The sequence below is a fragment of the Hippocampus zosterae genome, chromosome 4 (genome assembly GCF_025434085.1).
Source record: "Hippocampus zosterae strain Florida chromosome 4, ASM2543408v3, whole genome shotgun sequence".
Lineage (NCBI taxonomy): Eukaryota > Metazoa > Chordata > Actinopteri > Syngnathiformes > Syngnathidae > Hippocampus > Hippocampus zosterae.
Window position 1 is genome coordinate 1,845,683 of NC_067454.1, and position 25,304 is coordinate 1,870,986.

The window sequence follows — 25,304 nt, forward strand, 5'->3', positions numbered from 1 at the left end:
TTAGATTTGTTCTTGATTTTACTGCTTGGTGCTTTCTACCGCCTTTATTACCATTTGGTCTTACTGTTTATTGTGTATGTTAAATCGCTCCATGTACAGCACTTTGTATGCAGCGGTGGCTGTTTGAAAGTGCTCCAGAAATACTCTTGACTTGACTTGACTTGACTTGACTAATTTTAAGAACTGGGGACAGGCAACCAATGCTATTTTTCCAGTTGTTCAAGAGAGTTTCAATTCATCTTTTAAAAATTGCCTGTATTAAATATGCAATCAGATCAATGTGCAGCACACACACAATAATAAAATTAATAATAATTAAAAATGATTTAGAGTTCATTTTGTGCGTATGGTATTTTATTTCCCTGGGCTGAAAATGGAACCAATTCAATGGAATGGCTCAATAATAATAATAACAATAACAGTAATAATCATGATAATAATAATAATAGGAAGAATAAGAATCTGACTCAGATATTCATAATAGTTTCAATGAACCTGATTAAAATCAAAACGAAAAAAGAAGAAAGAAAAAAAAAACACTTCACGATGGCTTCGAGCAAAGCACTGTGATTTTTATGCCGTCGGGCAATAGACAGTGACAGTGGCGTGATAGTAGCGTTAGAAGTATTTCAATTCTTTGTCGTTTTTTTGGGGGGGTTTTTTTGCCAGTCATGTGTGTTTTCAATAGTGAATAGATGATGTCACAATCTGGAGACCTGTAAGTACATCACCCTTGTGCCTGTGCAGGCTGCACCGAATATGGCTGATGTTCTGCCCGGAGGCTGAACGCGGCAATAAAAGCCTTTCAGGCTGACAGGTTGTCAGTACGCGTTCACTTACTGACTTGGTGGAATTGCATAGCTTTCTGTATTTAATAGACTCCTCCACAAAGCAGCGTGCGGCGTCCACATTTTTCTCCAAGCTGACGAAACAACTTTGGACTCAAACCATTGGCGTGACCGCATGATCGACCACCCACACCTTCGTCTCCATCAAAGTACCACCATGCCATTTTTTTTCAAGTTTTTCATACCGCTTCTTTTTTTTCTTTAATATATAAAAAACACTTCTCTAGGTACAACCTTTTTTTTCTTTGACGAGATACGTCATCAGAGCAAAATATTTCCTGATGGTTCACTTGCAAGCTTACGATAGCTCGCAATCACACCGAGGGACAATTTGGAGTGTTGCATTCACCTGCCATTCATGTTTTTGGGAAAGTGGGAGGAAAGCAGGGTACCCGGAGAAAACCCATATGCAGGAATCGAGCCCCGCAGGCCCAGCGTGCCGTCTCACGAGATAGATTATTCATTCATTCATTCATTCATTCATTCATTCATTCATTCGTTCATCTTCCGAGCCGCTTGATCCTCACTAGGGTCGCGGGGGGTGCTGGAGCCTATCCCTGTCTTCGGGCAGTAGGCGGGGGACACCCTGAACCGCTTGCCAGCCAATCGCAGGGCACACAGAGATGAACAAGCATCCGCACTCACACTCACACCTAGGGACAATTTAGAGTGTTCAATCAGCCTGCCACGCATGTTTTTGGAATGTGGGAGGAAACCGGAGCACCCGGAGAAAACCCACGCAGGCCCGGGGAGAACATGCAAACTCCACACAGGGAGGCCGGAGCTGGAATCGAACCCGGTACCTCTGCACTGTGAAGCCGACGTGCTAACCACTGGACTACCGGGCCGCCGAGATAGATTAGTGGGATAGAAAATAAATGGTTGGATTTCTGTTGCATTGGGTTGTGATTTAAAAAAAAAAAAGGCTAACCTGTAAACAAAAGTGATTTCGGGTCATTTTAGCTAGCATACAAAAAAACAACAACAACAATACCAAGCTGCAATGGAATTGACCACTTTTTAAAAACAATCTGGAATCACATCTAGCATAATTTTACAACAAGTGTTTTCTCAAAATCGTTTCTTTCCCTCATTTCGGGAACGATAGAAAGCTTGCGAGTCGTCATACTGCATGAAGAGCCACTGTTGCAATCCTTCTGCGTGGAATTGAAATAAAGTTCTCACATCCATCTTTGGTCTTCACTGAAAGACACGCTACATGCACCCATTTCCCTTTGCATCCACTTTCTTTGAAAGGATGACAGCTACATCACAGTGAGTCGAAATTGTCAAGCCAATACTTGGCAAGCCAGCTTTCCACCCCTATTACCCCCCCTTTCCGAAGAGCAGTGGGAATCGGCAATCCTCCCGGCATCAAGGAATTGGCTTTATTTCCCTCGCCGCTTCCGCTCCCTCTCTTGTTATTCTCCGAAGGGCTCTGTGTGACCCCCCCCCCCCCAACATCCTCGAGGCACACTTCTTTTGCTGTTGTTGTCAATGTCGAAATAGCCATTCAGGGATTACTCGCTACTTTTGAGTGTTTGTTCTCATTTGTAACTAAATGTGAGGGTAAAAAAAAAAAAGAAAAGTCTCATTTCAGCACTGACACGTTGGCATTTGTCAGAATCATACCCCCGTGTAATGCATTTATGGTAAAACGGAACGTGTGCGTGACTGAATGCAATTAGTCAAGGGCATATTCTGAGCAAATATTTCATTCTCTAAAGTAGCTGCGCTGAATCAATAGTCCGTAGTTAGAGTGCAAAGTATCAGCAGGGAAAAGTAGGAAAGTCTGCGAGCTTCTGGTTAGCTTCGACCACGCCGCCTAATGCAGAGTGGACCGACGATGCGGCGGTAACACCCATCTGCTCGCCGCATTGCTCACGACGCTTCCGCGTTTCCTGGAAGCCGACGCGGCACAAAAAAAAAAAAATAATAATAATAATTCAATCTCCCCGGGCCTGGGTTGGTTTTCTCCGGGTGCTCCGGTTTCCTCCCCCATTCCAAAAACATGCGTGGCAGGCTGATTGAACACTCTAAATTGTCCCGAGGTGTGAGTGTGAGTGCGAATGGTTCTTCGTCTCTGTGTGCCCTGCGATTGGCTGGCGACCGATTCAGGGTGTCCCCCGCCTACTGCCCGGAGACGGCTGGGATAGGCTCCAGCACCCCCCGCGACCCTAGTGAGGATCAAGCGGCTCGGAAGATGAATGAATGAATGAATGAATGAATAATTCAATCTCCCCGGGCCTGGGTGGGTTTTCTCCGGGTGCTCCGGTTTCCTCCCGCATTCCAAAAAATATGCATGGCAGGCTGATTGAACACTCTAAATTGTCCCTAGGTGTGAGTGCGAATGGTTGTTCGTTTCTGTGTGCCCTGCGATTGGCTGGCAACCGATTCAGGGTGTCCCCCGCCTACTGCCCGGAGACGGCTGGGATAGGCTCCAGCACCCCCCGCGACCCTAGTGGGGATCAAGCGGCTCGGAAGATGAATGAATGAATGAATTCAATCTGAAACCGTAAAAAAAACTACAGACGTGACAAATCGGCAAACGCGTTCAAAGTCGATCTTGCTATACACGCCAGAATCACTCGTGTTGCGCCGTGCGGAAAATAAAGGCGGCGATTTTGGAGTCCAACGTTGGATCTCGTTTGAGGGTTTTGGTCTTGTGCGGTTTGCCATCAGCCGGAATGCTTTACGGGACAGCGGCAAGGGTAAGGCGAGGGGGCTCTCTGAGGTGACCACCGCTCGACGTTCGGCCATTTATCACCAGCGCCGCGGCGAGGATCGACGAGACGCGCTGTGAATGCAAGGCGCTATTATGGGATGCCAGTCTCTTGATCTTGCCGGTGATAAACATTACACCGGAGGCCAAGTGTGTCTTCCACTGTTATTTAAAGGACTCTAAATCGGAATTTCCTCCCTGCGGCCTTTACGAGGCTTACTTGTTAATCTTCTGTTTGCAAACACGCGTGCGTGTTTTGAGCGGCCTGATGCGCGGACACATATTACCGTGCGTCTTAAATGTAATGAGAGCCATTATTAGCACACGTTTTTCAAAGCGGCGCACGTCGCCGGCACCATTTTTTTTTCTTTCGACCGGCCTCGGGGTGAATCTCAGTGCGTTCCGCAGGTGCGAAACACACGTTGTAAGGGCAGATAATGAATCATGCATCATTATGCATGAGTTCCATTCAGCCTCATCTTTCATGACGTGAGGCGGCAGGTTGCAGACCGCAGCAAAGTCTAAAAGTGCACGTGCTGCCGGGAAAGCGTTGTGCACATTGCTCACCGATGCCGCACTAAAATACCGATTGCAAGGTAATTTGATGATACAAGACGAGGGAAATTGGGCGGCCCGGTAGTCCAGGGGTTAGCACGTCGGCTTCACAGTGCAGAGGTACCGGGTTCGATTCCAGCTCCGGCCTCCCTGTGTGGAGTTTGCATGTTCTCCCCGGGCCTGCGTGGGTTTTCTCCGGGTGCTCCGGTTTCCTCCCACATTCCAAAAACATGCGTGGCAGGCTGATTGAACTCTCTAAATTGTCCCGAGGTGTGAGTGTGAGTGCGAATGGTTGTTCGTGCCCTGCGATTGGCTGGCAACCGATTCAGGGTGTCCCCCGCCTACTGCCCGGAGACAGCTGGGATAGGCTCCAGCGCCCCCCGCGACCCAAGTGAGGATCAAGCGGTTCGGAAGATGAATGAATGAAAGACGAGGGAAATTCCAAAGTCATCCTTTCCTCACTTTCTGGGGCTAAATGTGCTGGGAAAAAAAACATTCTTGTCATTCATTTTGAGGAAATAGACCTTGTGATTGGCTGGCCACCAGTCCCGGGGAGTGTCGCGCCTCTCTGCGGCGGATGGGTGGATTTATTCATTCATTCATTCATCCTCCGAGCCGCTTGATCCTCACTAGGGTCGCGGGGGATGCTGGAGCCCATCCCAGCCGTCTTCGGGCAGTAGGCGGGGGACACCCTGATTGCCAGCCAATCACAGGGCACACAGAGACGAACAACCATCCACGCTCACACTCACACCTAGGGACAATTTTGAGTGTTCAACCGGCCTGCCACACATGTTTTTGGAATGTGGGAGGAAACCGGAGCACCCGGAGAAAACCCACGCAGGCCCGGGGAGAACATGCAGACTCCACACAGGGAGTCCGGAGCTGGAATCGAACCCGGTACCGCTGCACTGTGAAGCCCACGTGCTAACCACTGGACTACCGGGCCGCCCTGGGTGGATTTACTCTACATTTAAAAAAAAAAAAACAGGATGCTAACAGCCACACTGCGACGAGGTGTAAAGTACGCTGGAAAAGAGCTTTTCATTTTCATTAATGCTCATCTGACGTCTCCTAACACATCTCCAATGATGGTGATTAAAAATACATTTAGAAGTGAAAGTACACATCTGCTAAATGTGTTTAGAGCAGATTCATGTATAAATAGAAGCCTTAATGTCAAAATATTTGCAGATGTTGATTGTTGTTGTGTTTTTTTTTTTTGGTGCATAATGTGAGTGGTCAGAACATCTCAGATCAGTTCTTTCTTCTTTCTACGTCAACAACAAAGAAACGCCGCTGCAGATTTTAGTCATTAATCAAGTCGGAGTAACTTGGATCAAAATGCATCACCGGACTAATTTATGAATTCTCAGCATTCGGAGGCGAGGGGTGGGCAATTGGCAAACAACATGAGCCGTCGTCCCCTTGGAACAAAGGGGTGCTTGCACTTCCGTAAGCAGTCTTTCCGAAATGTTACTCCCTCTACGCCCCACCTTTATTAACCTTTAGTGCACCGCTTGCGATAAATGTAAAATGATGTCTTTGAATCAAAGGCAAAGGCATTCAGAAAAACACGAGAGAGCTGAAATTTATGGAGGTGTTCTAAAATGGCCTAAATGTCATGACGTCACCGGCTGATAATTCTCAGGCATTGCAGCAATAATAAAAAAACGTTTTGATACCTTAATCTTCCCAATTTACATATTTTGCACCATAGAGACCCATTGTAATTCATATTTTTGAATGCATCTTAAACCTAATGTGTATACATGCATTTCACGCGATTTTTACGTCAATCGCTTTGTTTTCGCTTGGACAGACTTAAGCATGCCACATTGTTGGGTTGAGGTCCTTCCAATTGTGCAACTTTTAGGTGGCGCCAGAGGATCGCAAATGAGTTTGTTTTACATGAACACGTCCGGTCGGGATTGTTAGTAGGGCTTGGTTGGGACCTCCAGACACAATTGTTTTTTCCCCTTTTGCAAAAAATAAAGAATAAAAAAATCTATCTAAAAGAACTAATAAAAACTATATATGTATGGATAGCACAGATGCCACAAAATACATCATTACAAAAATTGTAAAATCCGTAACTTAAGGCCTTTTTAATTTGGAGCACACAAGGGTTAAACAAACAGCCCTTTGAGGCCCCGGGGAGGGAAAATTTCTAATTTTCCTCCACCTGCTCACCAATAAAATAGAACTATTTCCTTCCATCACAACATCCGATCCCCAGCAAAGACCCGCATCACAGAGGCCACCTTCGCTGAGATCGCAGCATCTCGCCGTCACTTCCCTCAACCCCTGCACAGTCATTTTTCTTCCCTTTCCCAGTCATTATATTTTAAGCTTTCAGTCGTGCTGAGCTCATTTGGTTTCCATTTAGCTGCTCCCATCCTCCTGTCCACACCTCCTAGTAATGGGCTTTTCTTACACCCGCAAAAAAAGGCTGAACTTGACATCTACTGTACCTTGTGCTGTCAATGGTTGTCGGCTGGCTGACAGACAGCCAGCCACGAAAGACAAAAGGTTGCCCCCGCTCAGGCTAATTAGTTCATAGGATAAACATGCATATACTTTCAGAAAAGCGGGAGGGGGATCCAAAGCCCCCGCAGGGATGCTTATAGACTTACTTTTCAACACCAGACTGGTGATCTTGGCTGTGCTGTGAACACTGAGCAAATCTTCGAATGGACATACCTTTATTAACTCACATCTTATTCCTGGTAATCTTTTTTTTTCCCTTGAAAAAATTCCCTGTAATTTTTCAAGAATAACAAGATCCTCGTCCCCCCACCCACCCGAAAAACAAATTATGGTTTGGACATAATTCCCTCATGGAACTAAGAACTAATTAGTATTTTCCACACGTGTGTTCTTGGCATATATATGGAAATTAAATACGCTAGCACACTGTAGCAAGTGGCTAACAACTGCCCACATGGCGGCCATGTTGGGGAGGGCGACATTCCCATCAGAAGACAGTAATGAAATAAAAACATAACACGCACATTTCTCAAGAGGTTTTTCCTTTTGTCAACGCCAACGTGTGTTCCATTAATGGAGAGCGTTTGAAAAAAGTTGCTTTTCTTGTTGTCCTTTCGCTTGAAATGCACCGATGATATTGCCCCTCCTAGCTTAGAGTTGCTGTCGGCAGGCTAGTTCCAAAGTGGCACGTCATGGCGACCTATTCATACCCGTGACCCCGAGGGGTGCTAGCCGAAACTGTTAGCGAGGTAAGAGAGATTCTCTCCGCGCATAACAAAATATGCGTCTGATCAAAGCAATATGCAGGTACGTTTTTGAGCATGGATCTCAGCAAATTGGGGCAGCGCATAAAGTACAAAGGCAGCTTTTGAAGGGCATTTTTGGGGGGCATCTCATATGCATGTTTATTCTCAAGACATTACGGATTGAGATTCGGATAGAATGCGAAAAATAGGCTGGAAAGGATATTGCAAACGCTTGTAAGTTTGTGACCTGTTCAGTGAAATGATTAAAAAGCCCCACAAAATTGCAAGCCAGGAGACCCGAAAAAAGCTGCCAGTACCACAGGCCGAATACCTGAGCCAGTTTTTGTAAAAAATGAATGATTACACCCCCTCTCCAACCCCCCCTCCACCCCATACATTGAATACAGATACACACACATCACAGCACGCCTCACTTGGACGGAGGCGACACTCCTGCAGAGGGAGTGTGTAGTGGCATAGAATTACCATGAATAATTAAAAGGCTGGTGTGAGCATTCTGGTAGCTCTTTGATTGACTCTGAAAGCCCCGGGAAGAAATTGGCAGATGAGAGCAAAACTGCAAAATAGCCAGCTCTTTGCTCTCAGTTCCTTGCTCAGGATTTGCCGGGCTAAAACCTTGAATCAGCAGTGTGTTACAATGCCCCTTTTTGTATCTGTCTGCCCCATGGTGGGATCCAAATATAAAAGGCGAGGAAAAAAAAAAGAAAATACCCAAGCTCGCGCTTCTGGAATGTGAGATGACGACGTTTTCGAGGTTTAACATCTATTTGGGGACATCCGATGGCCTGGAAGCTTTTACTGAGACGTTTCGTTGCACATTCCTCATTTTGGTCCTCGTCGTCACCAACGGTCATTAAAGGAAGAATCCGATTGGTTGCCTGAATTCACTTTTTGGGAGAAGGTCCCACTGGGGGACAGAGAAATATGCCAAGTGCACAGAAAGGAGAGGTCAGTGGGGAGTGGGGCTTGGCGACAGCCCTTCACCTTCCCGCAGAGTCCGGACGCGGGCGGCATCCCATTACTCATCCATATCAATTTGCCAAGCCAGCACGGCTGACCTTACCTATGTGACATGAAGGCCATGGAGTGAAATGACGCTTTGTTTTGGTCAGCTCCAAGTCCAGACAGCAATCTACGAATTGCTGTCCGGAGTCTGTAACGCTTGCGGATTCAACCATTTGACGACCCCGCCGTCATGATTTCTTTTCACCGTTTTTCATTTTTATTTGATTTTTGGATGGGGGAGTCCCCAACAGTGTGAATTAGAAGAGGCCCCTATCTGGTGATGTTGGAATGCACTGATTTTATAGTTGTGTATATCTATATATATATTGGGCGTCGTCCCGCACGCGGTCTGTCCTTCCGTCTGTCCCTTTTCAAAACTGTAGTTTTGATATGAAGAGACCAGTCCTGATGAGCTTGAAAGTGGTTTTTACTCAGCAGCACCAAGAACGTGTTACAGGCTTCCTCGTGTTGCTAATCAACAACCGAGCTCCCGCGACACCTTGACGGGTGGCATAACAGCGGGTTAGAATGGCTAAGTAATTGGGACGTTATACAAAATAATAAACAGATCTACAAAAACGTACCTACTTCACCGCGCCGCTGCGCACCGCCACTGCGCCGCTCAGGCAGTGGCTCACTACGATCGCGCGGGCATCTTAGCGAAAAAATGTTGTCTACCCACAAGCATTGCAATGAAATTGTTAGTTATTTAGTAGAGCTAAACATCTCTTTATTTTCGCGATAAGCAATGAAGATGAACAAAAAGTTGAACCAAGCAACAACACTTTTGTGGGCCGAAGTCCCACCTTACCAGCCTTCCGCAGGAACTAGCTGATGAGCCGCCCTGAGGGCGGCGAACCAGCTTGTGGGTTCATATATTTGCTGAAAGCCTCGTACAACTCCAACGTTCCTGCTCTTGAAATCCTTCTTTTATTAATTGCATTAAAGTGGGGCAGTGGAAAGTGTGTATTTAGGGCCAGCACGTTCTTTTTTATAGTTTTTTTACTTGTAAACAGATATTAGATTGAAAAAAAAAGGTGTACGCATGGACATGCTTATAAAAAGATTCCATGGATTTGCTAGTGTTTGTCACTTTCTGTGGCTTCCTCATCAGTAAGTAGTTTGCCATTCAAACAGGCCAGTGTGCGTATGTTGCTTTGAAAGATGTATACGCCAAGACTTTAAATGTACATTTCAAGCTGGCAGCATTAAAATTGCTCTAACTTTTTTCAGTCTCCGAGGAACCTCCGTGGACTGTATGTCATTTTAAAGGGCATTACAAGTCGGTTTAAAATGTATGAACATCACTTTTTGTTTTGACCCATGAGGACCATTTAGCCGGAGCCCATCGCAAACGCTCTTCCAGTGAGATGCACTTGAATGCAACTGAATGTCTTGCTCTCATACACTTATTTGTCGAAAGACTGACAAACGACAAAATCGTGAATACTCTACTAAAACTCACTATTGAAATGCTGTCATACACACTTATAAAAAATAATGATAATGATAGCTAGCTAGCTGACTGGATGGATAGATAGAGAGATAGAGAGAGAGAGAGGTGACTCAACACAAAGAGTGTTCTGTGCAAATCAGCACCAAGGAAATGTCAGGTAGCTTTCCTACCTTACCGCCGGACCTAAATTTGCCGTTTGATGCCCCTTTGTGCTGTCTGAGAAAGACTAAGGGATTCTGAGGAAAACATCCAGTACGAGTGAGAGGTTAAAGGTTTTCATAATTGCATTGCTGTAAACGGACGGCCATTAATATGATTGACACCCATCACATGGGTGTGTTATGTATTCTTTTAAACAGAATAGCTTGCAGCCATTTAGTTTCCAGGAATTAGTTTAATGCAACGTTGAGGCGGATTACAGCTAAGGCGCATTAATGGAATAAATGAATATTTATGGGAGTAATAAATTAGCAAAAGGCTTTGCAGCTGAAGCTATCAAGTGTGCGCCTCGTATTTCATACTCCAACAAAAAATACAATGGTAGACTTATTGAGTACATTTGGAATGGGGCAGACAGAGGTAGCTAGCTCCCTCTCTTGCCCTGTTGTCTGTCAACGAATACCGGCTAGTAGCGTTCCTGGCTCATTTGAACCAAATATCTGCGATAATCAAAACACAGTGGTCACAAATGTTTGATTTCCAGCAAGTTGCGATTCTAAATCAGTCCATTTTATGCAACCTTGCCTTGAATTAGTACTATGCATGTGCACTGCTTTGTCTCATTTGTAAATAAGAAAAAAAACAAAGTCACGTCTTGGGAATGCTACATTCACACAGCAGGGGTGAGCAGGTTGTCTTGTACTGGTGGCCAAAATTCAGATGTGGTAGCCTTCTATAAATCCAGTAAATGTAGGCCTTTATGTGGAGAAACATCCATCCAGCCATTATCTGAACCGCTTTATCTTCACGAGCGTCGCGGGCATGCTGGTGCCTATGCTGGCATCACTTGATGGATGATAGAGAGCTAGCTAAATAGACAACTAGCTAGATCGACAGCTATCGACATCTATCTATCTATAGATAGATAGATAGATCCTATTTATAGCAACGCCCGCATCTTACTTGGCCTTCAGGAGCGGTGTGATGTTATTACATAAGGCAGACCTGGGCTAGCTTACAGGAAACTTGCATTTATCAAAATTCATGTCATATGCAGCCTTTTCTCTTCCACAATCAAACAAGTATGAGTGTTGGCTTCTGAAAGCATTGCCATCGTGAGAATTGCCATCACAAGACTTCATTGTCTGCCGCTCTGTCGGGATGGAATTGTGCCAGAGCGGTACATTTGCTCTAAAGCACGAAGGGAAAACTCTTTTCATCATTTTACATGAACCGACAACAGTTTACACACACAAATGCCGCTGCATCAACATTTTGAGAGTGATCAGAATGACGAAGTCTCATAGCGGCTCCATTTAAATTTCAAAGTAATGTTTACATTTTTAATATCTGTCCATCCATTTTTCCCATCCACTTATTCTCACAAGGGTTGCGGCGCGTCCCCGAGCCGACCCCAACTGCCTTCGGGCAGCAGGCGGAGGACAGCCTGAATCGTTCGCCAGCAAATCGCGGGATTTTTAATATAGTCTTTTGAATGGTTGCGATGTTTTTTGTTTTATCGGTGTAACCTTCTGTCCCTTTTTCCATCCCTAAAGAAATGCGATTTGAAGACAATTTGCTCTCTGTAAGCGGGGTCAACATGTTTAACATCAATCCCAAGTTATATCCAGATCTTGCCCATGCTGTCCATTTGGCAACCTTCTTAGTTGTCTTTAATCCCATTTGATATTTTTATATTACGTCTGCCCAATCTCAGCAGAACAGGTTTTCAGTTTACAGTATTGTGCTTGTGGGGGGATCATATTATTCCCCGCCCCCCTCTCATCCATCGTATTCGTGCATATTCTCCTTTTTTTAAAACTTTTTTAAGGTATAATTTTCCATAGTCTTTTTAGTGTGAAACTATTCATTCATTCGTCTGCCGAGCCGCTTGATCCTCACTAGGGTCGCGGGGGGTGCTGGAGCCTATCCCAGCTGTCTCCGGGCAGTAGGCGGGGGACACCCTGAATCGGTTGCCAGCCAATCGCAGGGCACACATAGACGAACAACCATTCGCACTCACACTCACACCTAGGGACAATTTAGAGTGTTCAATCAGCCTGCCACGCATGTTTTTGGAATGTGGGAGGAAACCGGAGCACCCGGAGAAAAGCCACGCAAGCCCGGGGAGAACATGCAAACACCACACAGGGAGTCCGGAGCTGGAATCGAACCCGGTACCTCTGCCTTTTCAATCCGTATGGTCAAATAAAATACATCAAATATAGTCATGAATGCCATGTTTGGATCGCTCTCGGTTACATTGTTAAACAGACTGACAGGATGATTGAACAACAAAAGGTAGAAGGACTGATAAAATGGAGGTGTGAAAGCCCCCCATACATCACTGTCAATCATATATGTACTTCTTCGGCCAGTAATCAGTCGGCGCGAATGCGGCAGATGAGTCACAATTTTCTACTCCTTTCGATATTAGCCATGACCACTGAAAAGCCCCCTGGCAAAATATACCTTGAAAGTAGCTTCGGAGAGAACGGCAAATGTGTGTGCGTGTTCGAGGGGGGAGAAGACTGAAGAGCGATGGGGAAAGGAGGGGAAGAGAGAGAGAGAGAGACAAGGGAAGCAAGGTAGCTAGGCAGTGAAAGTAATGCTTCTGTTTATGGATCGGGGCTGTTTTGTACATCAAAGTACACACCAAAAAAAAAAAAGAAGAAGAAATGAGAAAGAGGAGGAAGTAGGGGACCCTGCTGCAGGCCATTCCATTGTCATTGTTTCTCTGAGGTCACGTGGGAGTGCACACTACATGTTTTAATTCTATTTTCTTTTTTTTTTTTCTTTCTTATTTTTTGTGTCTCCGTTTCTCCGCAGCGAAGTCAAACAGCGCCGCCGAAAGTGTTGTTGACATGAGCCTGCAACGTGCACATTGAGCTTCTCTTTGTTGTTTCCACGGATGAAAACCTCAAAGATTGCTCCTTGTCCTGCCTCTCTCCTTTTCTTTTCAAACGCGACGCACGACCCAGCCATCTAAGCCTTTCATAATCATTTTAAAGTAGTCACTCTTAATCGCGTCATCCCTCCCCTTAATCTCATCATACCTGTTCTTTTAATCTCCTCAGCGAAATGGTCGGTCTGGATATAGACAGAGGTTTGCTCAAAGTAATTGGAATAGATACTGTGTAAGCTCCAAAATGTATATGTTGGCTTTTGTTTCGAGTAAGATATTTGTTTTCAATATTCTGCGCTCATTTCGGCTAACGTGCCCTCTGCGTGTAGCCTTGGAGCCGCCGAGGTTCGCAAGCGTTTGTGGAGGTCGCGAATGTTGACTTCTCGTCATGGTTTGTCAGGGGTCGTTCAAGGTCGCAAATGTTTGCCAACCCCAACAGAGACATTTCAATTTTTTTTTTCTTAACGTGTTCAAAATTTTCCCTTGTGACAAGAAAAACTGGTGGCGTCCACTGAAACCCTGACAAAAAAAAAATGAGCATTTGCTCCCCTCTCAAATATTCACAAATGTTCAGATTGGATGCTGCAGGTAAAAATCCTGTTTTGCTGTTTTCGTGTAGATGCCCTTGCAACGTTGTTCAGGTTGAAAAAAAAAATTGCTGACCTGTAGGTAGCACCGGGTTGGAGTTTCCATCCACGGGCACGCTACGCCAAGGCTAGGCGAATTTGAGAGAGAGAGGTGGGTAACGCCCTCGACTGCAATACCCGCACAGAAATGTCTCCAAAGATCACGAATAATCAATATGAAATTAATTCACATCCACAGAAAAATTTCACCTGCAATATGTGTCCTGCGTGCCATATAAGCCTTAGTCCACACTACCACTACTGCTCCTGTTGTTGTATGTTGTTGAGTTTTGTATTTATTTAACCGTTATTTTAGTTGATTCTACTTTATTTTATTTTTTTTTACAAAGGAGTGGCACCCAAATTCCGTTGTATTCTATTCAATGACAATAAAGGCGAATCTGATTCAAAAATGAAAGGTTAAAAAAAAAATCGGTCTCTTAAAACAGTCGCCTATACTACATATAATTCATTCATTCATCTTCCGAGCCGCTTGATCCTCACTAGGGTCGCGGGTGGTGCTGGACCCGATCCCAGCTGTCTCCGGGCAGTAGGCGGGGGGACACTCTGAATCGGTTGCCAGCCAATCGCAGGGCACACAGAAACGAACAACCATTTGCACTCACACTCACACCTAGGGACAATTTAGAGTGTTCAATCAGCCTGCCATGCATATTTTTGGAATGTGGGAGGAAACCGGAGCACCCGGAGAAAACCCACGCAGGCCCGGGGAGAACATGCAAACTCCACACAGGGAGCCCGGAGCTGGAATCGAACCCGGTACCTCTGCACTGTGAAGCCGACGTGCTAACCACTGGCCTACTGGGCCGCCCACCTATACTACATATAATAAATAAATATAACATATAATAATATATATAATAAATCTATTTTGATGACCTGATAAAAAATCTTTGCCCTTTACGTGGACAAAATTTGATCAACTCAATGAAAATTGGAATGCCTTTATTTTACAAATTGTATATATAATATATCTATATATATATATATATATATATATATATATATATATATATAGATATATATATATATATATATATATATATATATATATATACATATATATATATGTGTGTGTGTGTGTGTCTGTGTGTGTGTGGGTGTGTCATTTCCCCTTCCTTGACACTGTCTGGAATGTCCTTGGAGTCCCCTTGCATGAAGTGGCGTGTGTGTGTGTGAGAGCCTGTCCAAAGAGATTTGACAAGGGCCCTGCAAGGAGAAGGAAATAAAACGCAAAGAGATGAGGCAAACATTAATCTTGTTAAGTTAAACGCCGACCCCCGCCTCCCGGTGCAGCACCCGCACTCGCTCTTCTCCTCTCCCCAGTTGCCTACCCGGATAATACGCGGCATTCGCAGTGAAAAATCTGCTAATTTCAGACCGCAACTTGGTTTGACTCATGGAGGCTGTGTATTTCTGCCGTTAGATGCCCCCCCGCCCCCCCCCCCCCCCCCCCCCACCGCCATTGTCTCTGCTTCACTCTCTGTCACGCTTCCTGGGAGTCCTTCATGTATGCACACACACACACACACATTCAATCTTCTGTCTCCATTCCGTTGCCCTCACACACGCATTTATCTCCGTCCTTCATCCTTGCTCTTTCAGTGACCTTGAGATGTATGATGGATGTGGGGGGGCGGTCTTGGTTGTTGAAGTGAGTTTGAATTTTTAGACTGACACTGATGGACCAAATTGATTATGTTGTACAGTACAATGGAGAGGAAGTGGCCGAAAGACAAACATACAGTCGTACAAATTACAGAGGAAAGAAAAAGGGGAGGTGGGGGTAGGGGGGGGAGACTGAACTCTACTGTTGGCTGATGTGTAGTTGGACAATGTTTCCCCCTTGTGGTGCTGGCAAGCAGGTAGGATTTGACCTGTATTTGTTGTATGCCTGAAATCCAAACGGAGCAGCTGAGATTGCTGAAAGCTGGCGCAGTCCCCCCCCCCCCCCCGCCCCCCCGGCTGCATCATGACTTTTTCAAAGAAGGCGAAGGAACTGGAATCCATGTTAAATTTCAATCTTTGTTGATCTCCCCGCACTGCACATTTCGCCCCATTACTGCTCTTCGTTCTCCAGAAAAGCGCCCCCCCCCATCATCTGCCTTGAGGAAAAGAGCACTGGCGCTCTTGTGATTGATTCTTTGTCATTTTTTGTAGTTATGAGAGGGCGGCACGCTGAGCAACTGGTTAGCACGCCCGCCTCCCAGTGCAGAGGTGAAGGGTTCGGTTCCGGCTCCGGCTACCGGCTCCGGCGTTTGCATGTTTGCTCCATGGCTGTGTGGGTTTTCTCCGGGTACTCCGGTTTCCTCCCACATTCCAAAATCATGCATGGCAGGTTAATGCAGCACTCCAAATTGTCCTTCAGGGCGAATGGTTGTTCGTCTCTGCGTGCGATTGGTGTCACCCCCCCCCCCCCGCCCCCGCCTCGCCTGCTGCCCAAAGACACCTGGGCTGGGCTCCGGCACGCTCGCGCCCCCTCGTGAGGAGAAGCGGCTTATGGATGCCCGGGTGTAATTATGAGAACCTCAGTTCAGGTTTTGACACGCAGCCGTACAAATCCACCTTCTCCAACTAAAAGCAACGCATATTTTGGCAAAATCACATCATACGTACATAAATGCGTTTCAGAAAAGCATTTTTTGAAGTTCACACACACACACACACACACACACACACACATGTGGAATATAGAATTAGTCATCCAAGGAAAGCAAACTGGGAAATCTGCTCCGCCATCACCGCAGATGTTGCACCGCAATGGAGAAAATGGCTCTTAAACCTGAACTGGCCCAAGCTCTCGTTTGCTTTTAAGTTTTCAGCGGCAGAGCCAACCGGCTCCAGCGGCTAATGAGATTATACGCGATCGAGCAGTGAAAAGCCCACATCTCTCTCTCCCATATCCGGGCCCGTTCCCTCTTTTTTACGACGCATCATCTGCACCGCCCTTCCTCTTGCGGACAACAGAGGTCAGCCCTGTAAATGCTGACCGCCGCGCTCGAGCGCCACGCGAGTGAAAGAGACAGACGGAGCATAATATGAAGAGACACACAGCTGGTAATGCTGTTACGGAGCAGCACTTTGCTGTTCGGTCTCCGACGCTTGATATTTATCAAGGGAGAGAAACAGCTCAGAGTTCTTTCTTTCGAAATGTACTTTCGACGCTTCTCTTTCCGCCCGCCGAGGAAACCGCTAGGGAGGTACTGAATACTTGTCGTCCTCACCGTCCGCACCCTTTCTTGGCATTCGGAAGAGACGTCGGTCGATATTCTGGCGGTACGACGGCACACGGCCCGGTAGACCAGTGGTTAGCACGTCGGCTTCACAGTGCAGAGGTACCGGGTTCGATTCCAGCTCCGGCCTCCCTGTGTGGAGTTTGCATGCTCTCCCCGGGCCTGTGTGGGTTTTCTGCGGGTGCTCCGGTTTCCTCCCACATTCCAAAAACATGCGTGGCAGGCTGATTGAGCACTCTAAATTGTCCATAGGTGTGAGTGTGAGTGCGAATGGTTGTTCGTCTCTGTGTGCTCTGCGATTGGCTGGCAACCGATTCAGGGTGTCCCCCGCCTACTGCCCGGAGACAGCTGGGATAGGCTCCGGCACCCCCCGCGACCCTAGTGAGGATCAAGCGGTTAGGAAGATGAATGAATGAATGAATGACGGCACACGATACGTCTTCAGAATCATGAGCCGCCGCTAACTTCAAGTGCCCGCGGTAAAATCTTTGGAACTGGACGACGGACAGAAGGGAGCCACATTGCGAGCTCCCTCTTCTGTCACTTGGCAGTCAACAGTTGCCGATGGAGCGTGCGTTTGTGTTCGGCAATGCGTATGCGCGCGCGCGGGCGAGCGGGCGGGCATGCGTCTTCCACCAAATGGCCGAGCATATGGTCACCCCGTGGCGGTATGGAAGCCGTTAATGCCTCGCGGCCCCGGAGAGCTTAGCGCCGTGCGCGGCAGTCGTCCCGCGACGGATGGCCGCGCCCGACTCAGCCATTACGCGGCTGGTTTTAAGCTCTTGATGACACTGTACCATGAAAGACGAAGATTATTCTTCAATTGTGCAAGAGAGATGTGGCAGATTATCTCCGCGCGGAGATCGCTCCTCTACAATAACCGGGTAAGCGGAAGCCCGATAGTTGGCTACACGCAGCCGAAAGCTTTGATTTATTCATGATATCAGCGTATGGGACTTCTTTCGATTGAAATGACATTTCGGAAAAAAGCAAAACAAACAAAACAAAGCAAAAAAAACGCATATCCATGTCAACAAAGAGTACAATTCAAAAGATACACGGGTAGTTAAATATATGCTCTTCAGTTACACGAGAAGGGGAATTTATATATATATTAATATTAATTCGGCCCACAAAAGTGTTGTTGCTTGGTTCAACTTTTTGTTCATCTTTATTGCTTATCGCGAAAATAAAGAGATGTTTAGCTCTACTAAATAACTAACAATTTCATTGCAATGCTTGTGGGTAGACAACATTTTTTCGCTAAGATGCCCGCGCGATCGTAGTGAGCCACTGCCTGAGCGGCGCAGTGGCGGCGCGCAGTGGCGGCGCGCAGTGGCGTGGTGAAGTAGGTACGTTTTGAAAAGGGACAGACCGCATGTGGGACGACGCGCAATATATATATATATATATATATGTATAGGGCGGCCCGGTAGTCCAGTGGTTAGCACGTCGGCTTCACAGTGCAGAGGTACCGGGTTCGATTCCAGCTCCGGCCTCCCTGTGTGGAGTTTGCATGTTCTCCCCGGGCCTGCGTGGGTTTTCTCCGGGTGCTCCGGTTTCCTCCCACATTCCAAAAACATGCGTGCCAGGCTGATTGGACGCTCTAAATTGTCCCTAGGTGTGAGCGTGAGTGCGAGTGGTTGTTTGTTTCTGTGTGCCCTGCGATTGGCTGGCAACCGATTCAGGGTGTCCCCCGCCTACTGCCCGAAGACAGCTGGGATAGGCTCCGGCACCCCCCGCGACCCTAGTGAGGATCAAGCGGCTCGGAAGATGAATGAATGAATGAATGAATGAATGAGTGTGTAGTATAGTGGATATACAATCGATGGTCAACAACAGACGCATTGAATTTGCCAAGGTTTAACTGCAAGATCAACTCCAGCCTCCAGCAAGTATTTGTGTTGAATCAATTTCAGGTCAAATAGTCGCCAAATGTTCATTAGGAGATAGACAGGAGTGAGGTGATGAACACGGAAAGGCCAGCGGGAATCACTGATGAGGGGGTACAAGGGGGTGGGGGGGGGGGGCACGATATCCCTTAGCTAACAGGGAGGAAAGCACCTATTGAAGAACAAGTACAGGAGAATAATTGGAGCACAAGAGCTCGCCTCACATTAGCGGATCAGCGGGCTAAGTGCTCGGCAGGGGCGTGCGAGCGCCCCGCGCAAAGACAATGGAGACGGATTGAGAGAGGTGAACGGATGAGGAGACGGATCGACCTGAAAGTTGATGGATATTTTTGAAGGTCGGAGCAGTGAGAGTAACATGTCAAAACATTTTACAGCCCTCGAGATGAGTGTTCGGCAAGCTTTGTGTGAGGTCACGGCAACAATCGGAGCCATTATATCGCACTGATGCGGATGCACGTTACTCCGGAAATTAAAGGAGCATCTTCAAGCTGTTCAACGGTCATTGACTGGTTAAGGAGCAAAGTGCATTTGCTCATGTTCTAGGAGAAGAAAGTTATGGTTATTATTCTTCTTATTATTATTTGTTTTGTTAGAAAATCTCTATTTTGGGCAATGAGATGCAAATGTATTTATCTTGATCTCATTGCTGTTTTTAAATGTCAAGAAGAAAAACAATTCGAATCCGCCGCTGTTAAATTTAGTGTGCATGTCAATCAAAGAGCGAGGCAAAAATGAATTTGGAGGAATTTTCGAAGATCAAAAGAGTTTGCGTGTCGTACACGCACGCACGGAGGAAACTATTTGAGCAACGGATCCCATCGCAAATAAAATACGATGCGTTATGTTCTGCTTGTGGGCAATACAAATGCACTTCAGTAGCGAATGTTTATTAATACCGGAGACGGTCACGAAAACTTTGTTGAAGTTGAACAGTCACGACTCCATCAGCCAGCAATTGAAGTACAGAGATATTTTAAACTGACGATGAATTGAGTCGATTGTTTTGCTCTTATTTATGTCATCATATTTATTTTCATTTTCTCCTTTTCACGACAACGTTTTTCCCGCTGGCTTTGCGATCATGTTGCAATGGCACGACCGAATACAACACTGTTTTCCGATACTCTGCGACATGTTTTCATTGGACTTTTCTTCTTTTGCTGAGAAACCACCTCTAGCTTCCAGTGCCTTTTCTTGATGAATTTACGGGCAGGTTAACAGGCAGTACCGTACTGTAGTTTGGTAAGGTAAATAACATAAATAGAAAAAAAATATCACTCTCAGTTCCAATAGGTGCGCAAACGAAGGTTCTACTGCAACACAAGTACGAACTAACTACGAATTCTTGAACGAGAGGAGGCCGAGCGGAGGTCAGCTCCGGCTGGCAGGTTCACCGTCACTCCGCGGATGACCTTTCAACCTGGCGGCGTGAGTTGTTGGCCAATCAGGAAGGGCCCCTCCCACATCTGCCCAGAGATCCTATTAAAGTGATGATCGGTCACTAGCACATACAACACAATAGACAGCGGTGCCCCTCCACGCCCCCACCCCCCATTTTGTGCGCAAAGCTACACGCGGTGTCGTGCGAGTAAAGTACATTCGGACTCAACTGGATTGAGATAAAATGCGAACGAGCGATAGCGTGATATTGATGGCGAGATTCGATAGACAGAACGAGCAGGCTTACCACTCGTTCCTGCTCCTGCTCCCTCTCTATTGTTCTCTCTTTCTTTCTGCTTGGTAAACTCCATCAGCTGTCAGCTCCGACGAAGAGAAATCATGGCAGGCGAGCAAGCACTCAGCCCCTTGAAAAACAGCACGTGCTCCCCAGCATATCCGTCTTGGAACCGCACGACACCGAAACCGCATATGGTGTCTCATTGTCTTTAGTTGCTGCTTGACAACAGACTCACCTTTGTTTCCTGTTACGACTCTCTCTTATCTTCTACCTTGCGTCACTTCTCTCTTTTTTTATTTTGGTTCATGCCTGGATATTCTCCCAGAGTTGGCATTCCTGGTTTTGAGGTACTCCGGCTTCCTATCACCTCCAAAAGAAATATGATGATTTTTTTTTATTTAAATTGAAGACTAGCTTTCACGGATGTTTCTCTGTGATGTAAGACAGAAATTTTCAATAAAAAACACATTTTGTTATGATGAATAATTAAGTCATCTTGAAATGGCTTTCGAGTCGAAATTTGACATGACCTCCAAATTATATTTTTATGACTTTCCACTTAATTGGTCAATTTTGCCCATAAATGTTAAGTTAAGCTTTTGCATTTCAACTACAACCCATCTATCACTTCCAGTAGAAATGCCCCATTATTGAAGTAGTCCATACATGCATTTATTGATTATCACACATAGACCGGTTGACATGTCTCTTGCACGTCATACATGTTAATTGTTGAGCTAAAAAAACTCAATAAGCGCACTGACTCGCTTTATTTTGTGGCTCCAAGAGGAAAGAATTTGATTGTGTGAAAATGTTAGAATTGAAACTCAGTGTGGTAATATTTTGTTTATCTTTGTCCACTCATGAGATAAATCGAGGCGCGTGGATAATTTCGCTAGAAAGACACTAAGATTCATATTTATTGAAGTCACACTTTTGCATTCTGCCTAGTGAGATTGGAATCTCGAAAGTTATTTCAACATGTCAAAAAAGATGGATACGGAGTAGCAAAAACAATCACTCAACGTTCCGGAGCATTTCATCTCTATCTCTGTGTAATTTCCCCGGAGCGAACGGAGACCCATCGGTATCCAGCTTGCAACCCGACTCGTCATTGCGCTAGCGGCCCGCCCGCATTAGCCCTTGTTCCCCAAACACAAAGGATAAGCTTCTGGCTTGCTCCCTCTTGGGCTTTTTTTGAAGAGAGCTTCAACAGACTCCACGGGCAGGGCGCAACGCGTCTTTGTAGACTCAACACATTCTCGGCAAAAGTCGGCTCGCTTTAAGTGATCAGACAGTTCAACGGTGTAAAGGCCGCATGCAGGCAAAGGACCGTTCACCTTATGGGTCACTCGCTACGTTCCGAAAGGGAACGTCGTGGTCAGGCCTGAGCGGCGGCATTCCAATTGCGTGAAATCTTTTCTTCGGATTTGGATTCTGGTTCAAGAAACACTTGTGCAATTGAACCAGCCCCGGACAACAAAGCCTCCGCAACAACGTATGCTGGGAATGCCAATTCTTGGATGATGACACAAAAACTGCCACCGACTAATTTATTCATGAAGACAAACATGCGATTCGTTATCAAGTGTCACTGACTAATTGCGTGCATTTGTATCATGTTCTCGCTTGAGTTGAGTTCACACATTTTGCACCTGCGCGTTGGCATGTGTGCAAAGTGTGCGAACTCAACGTCGTCATACATGTTAGCTTGCACCGTTGTGCACCTTTGGCCGCTAAGTCGTGTCAGTGTCATGCAAACACATTGTTAGGATCGGCCAGAGGTTCTTTTCAGACCGGTATTTTCGTTTGAGTGTTATAAGACTGTGGCACCCAAGCATATTTATTCCACCAAACGTGGCGGAAATGCGCGGGACTCAAGCCCCCCGACTTTGACCAGAATGCAACCGCAGCCACGATTGTGGCTTCTATCCGATGCACCTTATAATGCGATGCACCCTACATATGAAAATAGGCCAATCATTGAAGGTGCGCCTTATACACTTTTCTACACTTATATATATATATATATATATATATATATATATATATATATATATATATATATATTTTTTTTTTTAATACACTTTTCACCGCTGTACCGTCTGCATTTCAAAGTCCCGATTTCAAGTCATTTATTTTCCATTTATCGATTTTGCTTACAACGAACACCTCAATAACGTAAACGTTACAATACAATACATGCTGATTTATATAGCGCTTTCACAACAGCGGCAGCTGTAACAAAGCGCTTTACAAAACAGTTAACATAAAGTAAAATAATAAACACAACACATAACACATAACATAAAACGTTATCATAACGATCGGATTTTTCCCACAAAATAGTGAAAGGCCTTCTTTACAACAAACCCTGAGAAGCTAACCGCCGTTGCGACCTTGCTTATTGATGGACTCGGTACATCGTCGAACTTCCAGAGGCACGGAGTTGTTTTTAAATTTCACAACTTATAAAATCATTTTTGTCTTCATTGATACGCGAATTTGTACTGCAATTGCTTTCACTGTATAACATGTTTTTACCATCTATAAATGTTCATATTGTATTAGACATTGTAGTTGGCGGCCATTTTGTTGGAAATAGTTACAACGAAACACCTTTTGAACGCACAGATTCGCTTTTGTCCCCTGAGGTACGTGGTAACGAGGTTCTAATGTACACCTATAAATATACGGTAGTCCAACTCCCATCTCCCAACACATACCGGTACTTTTTTTTGTTTGTTAACAAGAACCCTGCTTCTCGCAAGTGAGCCGTCTGTCGAACTGTGCCAGTGTTTCAGTCTGTGCTTACAGTTTAAACAGGGGAGCAGAAAAAGAAAAAAATACAGCATTAACCTGTCAACGGCTTTCAGCAAAGCGACTTATAACCTCAACACAAGTGCAGTGGCTCAAAGAGCCAAACAAAGAAAAAAAAAAAAAGTGCATCCGTTTGAAATTCCCCAGCTTGTTTGGCTTGCCGAGCTGCCTTAATTTGGTCGCGAGCATCCTAGTCGGTACTCCACCAGCTTAATCATCGTAAAATATGAGTCAGAACGGCTGCTGGTTTTCCTGGAGGTAAAAGCGTGCGAGTCCGCTTGTAAATACACCCAGAAGAGAGCATATATCCTCGGAGACCAATATTAGCAAAAGTGAGGAAAAAAAAAAAGTAAAGGCTGCCTCGTTGTGTTTGCTTGCCCGGTCCCGGAATTTTTATTCAAGGCGGAGAAGATGATTAAAGCTTCACAAAGCAGAGGTTGGGTGACACTCAAGGTTATTTTGCTTTGTTGTCGTAGCCTATCATCTCCGGCCCGTCGTCGCGACCATCTCAAAAGTGCCGAGAGGCCGACGGTGTCTGAATATCGCAACGAGATCTCGCAGCGGTCGTGTATTCCCGCGGCCCGGGTAATACCCTGTGTACAATCCGCCGCGCATTTCTGACATTGCCTCGTAGCATCTTTCATCTTGACATAAGCTGGCATATGCTGAGTGGCTCCACATGTTTATCTTTGTGCAACAAAAGCAAAAGGCCGAGGCATGTAAGGTAATCACTTCAAAGACCTTCTACGCTTGACTCCGGCGTGCGACGCCGCTTTTCCTTCTAATCAGCCGTTGACCGTGGTGGGTATTATGTGCATTGGGAATGAGTTCACAAGATTTTCACCGACTCGGCGTTGGGCGAGATAAATTGGGTGTTTTCCAGTTCAAGCTGTTATGGAAGAATACACAGAAGCAATCTTTTCAAGGCCGGCCTTTTAATTATCCCAGCCGAGATGGCCAACTTTTTTTTCACGAAAACTTGGCAAACTTTTGTGCGCGTGTGCGTGTTGATAAAACACAGTCGACAAAGCATCTTTGTAAACTATGAATCTGTCCGCCGCTGGCTCACAACGATATTAGCACCTCAACCAAAATGTTTGTGGGGTATCGTTTTAAATTTTTTTGCAATATATTTTCATCATGAGTGTGGGGGGCGGAGGGGGTGGGGGTTGCCAAACAAATAGCATTCCTTCCATCTTGGGAGGTAAATAAACATCACGCCTTACGACATCTTTTTGGATGAATGGATGGAACTATCGAGCTACTCATTCGAACTTTTGTCAGGGGGGGAAAAAATAACATTCAAGTCACGGGGGGGGGGGGGGGGGTGTTCGAATGGATTTACTTGACAAGAACGTTGTGACATTTCATTTGTTTTCTCTTGATAACCGAAAAACACCTGTAATCAGATATCCTCAAATTATTCATTCATTCATTCATCTTCCGAGCCGCTTGATCCTCACTAGGGACGCGGGGGGTGCTGGAGCCTATCCCAGCTGTCTTCGGGCAGTAGGCGGGGGACACCCTGAATCGGTTGCCAGCCAATCGCAGGGCACACAGAAACGAACAACCATTCACACTCACAATCACAAAGAGGGACAATTCAGAGTGTTCAACCAGCCTGCCACGCATGTTTTTGGAATGTGGGAGGAAACCGGAGCACCCGGAGAAAACCCACGCAGGCCCGGGGAGAACATGCAAACTCCACACAGGGAGGCCGGAGTTGGAATCGAACCCGGTACCTCTGCACTGTGAAGCCGACGTGCTTATCCTCAAATTACAATCTTCAAAATGATCATCCATTTCATCGCATGCCGCATGCGCTTGGTAATGTTTCTCTTTCCTCTCTCCAAAAGAAGGAATATGCACAGTCAAATGGTTTCCCTTTCCCGAGCCTTCCATTTTGCTCATGTACACACATGAGCAAAGTCGGAGATGGAAGACAGATACATGTGGCGGAGTAAGAGACCCCCCCCCCCCCCACACCCCTCGTTGAGTAATGAAATTAAATGACAGCTCTTGAGCAAGCAGGGATGCTGTGAGAGCGAGCGAGAGTGACAAAGAGAGCGAGGGGAAGCGAGGTAGGGCGATTGTGTCCAGCCAGGA

At 45.9% G+C, this 25,304-nt stretch overlaps 1 protein-coding gene across 7 annotated transcripts in view; it reads left to right on the forward strand.

Annotated features, from left to right (window-relative positions):
- Nucleotides 1–25,304, forward strand: part of LOC127599008 (protocadherin-9) — a 174,901-nt gene that overhangs the window by 94,685 nt on the left and 54,912 nt on the right. The window lies entirely within an intron of this gene.